The following is a 1,600-nucleotide window of genomic DNA, read 5'->3' as shown; positions in this document are numbered from 1 at the left end:
TCAAAGTTCATCCATGTTGTAACATGTGTCAGATTTTTTTCCTTTTTAAGGCTGAATAATATTCCACTGTATGTATATACCACATTCGTTTATCCTTTAATCCATTGATAGACATGTGGGTTGCTTCTACCTCTTGCCTATAATAATACTGCTCTGAACATGAGTATACAAATATCTCTTTGGGACCCTGCTTTCTATTCTTTTGGATGTAAATCCAGGAGTGGAATTGCTGGATCACGATTCTCTGTTGAATGTTTTTGAGACATTGCTATATTGTTTTCTATAGTAGCTATACCATTTTACATTCTCATCAACAGTGCATAAAGGTTCCAGTTTCTCCATGTCCTTGCCAACACTGGTTATTTTGTTTCTTTTTTTTTCTTTTAAAATAGTAACCAGCCTAATGGGTATGAAGTGATATCTCGTGGTTTTCAAAAAAGAAGTAATTAATTAATTAATTTGTTTTTGGCTGCATTGGGTCTTAGTTGCTGTGCGCGGGCTTTTCTGTAGTTGCGGCGCACAGGCTTCTCATTGTGATGGCTTCTCTTTGTTGTGGAGCACGGGCTCTAGGTGCGTGGGCTTCAGTAGTTGTGGCTTGTGGGCTCTAGAGCACAGGCTCAGTAGTTGTGGTGCACGGGCTTAGTTGCTCTTCAGCATGTGGGATCTAACCGGACCAGGGTTCAAACCCGGGTCCCCTGCATTGAAAGGCGGATTCTTAACCACTGCACCACCAGGGAAGTCCCCTCTCATTGTGATTTTGATTTGCATTTCCCTATGATTAGTGATGTTGAGCATAATTCTATATGCTTTTTGGCCATTGGTTTATTTTCTTTGGAGACATGTCTTTTCAAGTTCTTTGTCCATTTGAAAAAAATTATATAAACTGTTTATTAACAGAAAGTGCCCACAAATTTATTTCTTCTTGGACACATGCATGGTGCAGCCATGGCGGCCTGTGGTCTTGGTGTGTTGGCCTCGGACACAAAGTCCCCGGAAGTGGCACAGCCCTCTGTGGGCCCCAGTCTTCTTCATTTGCTCCAGGTTTTCATGAAGTTTGTTGTCCAGACCATTGGCCAAGACTTGGCTGTGTTTTCCATCCGTCACATCCTTCTGTCTGTTGAAGAACCAGTCTGGAATCATGTACTGGTGTGGATTCTGCATACTGGTGATCACACATTCTACCTCCTCCTCAGTGAGCTCTCCTGCCCTCTTGGTGAGGTCGATGTCTGGTTTCCTCAACATCACATGAGCAAATTTTGCCCCACACCCTTAATTGCTGTAATGGCTAAAGCAATTTTATGCTGCTCATCAATATTGTTGTTGAGTACTTGCAAAATGTGCTAGAACTTCTCAGGGATTACTAGAGATGTGGCAGCAGTCCCAGTAGCCCTTTTGTCCATTTTTTAAATTGGGTTGTTTTTTGTTGTTGAGTTTTAAAAGTTCTCTCTGTATATGGGTTATTAACCCCCCATCATACATATGATTACAAATATTTTTTCCCATTCTATAGGTTGCCTTTTCACTCTGTTGCTTGTGTCCTTCACATGGAAGTTTTTAATTGTGATGTAGTTCAGTTTAGCTATTTTTACTTTTGTTGCCT

The 1,600-nt window shown here is 41.1% G+C and overlaps 1 pseudogene; it reads right to left on the bottom strand.

The window, feature by feature from the left end:
- Nucleotides 1-567: 567 nt before the first annotated feature.
- Nucleotides 568-1,400, bottom strand: LOC111180167 (small ribosomal subunit protein uS13 pseudogene; annotated as a pseudogene).
- Between the last annotated feature and the right edge of the window lie 200 nt (nt 1,401-1,600).

This window comes from Delphinapterus leucas, chromosome 14 (genome assembly GCF_059928025.1).
Source record: "Delphinapterus leucas isolate spDelLeu-1000000601 "Yukka" chromosome 14, BTC_Dleu_Yukka2, whole genome shotgun sequence".
Classification (NCBI taxonomy): domain Eukaryota; kingdom Metazoa; phylum Chordata; class Mammalia; order Artiodactyla; family Monodontidae; genus Delphinapterus; species Delphinapterus leucas.
This window is presented reverse-complemented; position numbering and strand designations above follow the sequence as displayed.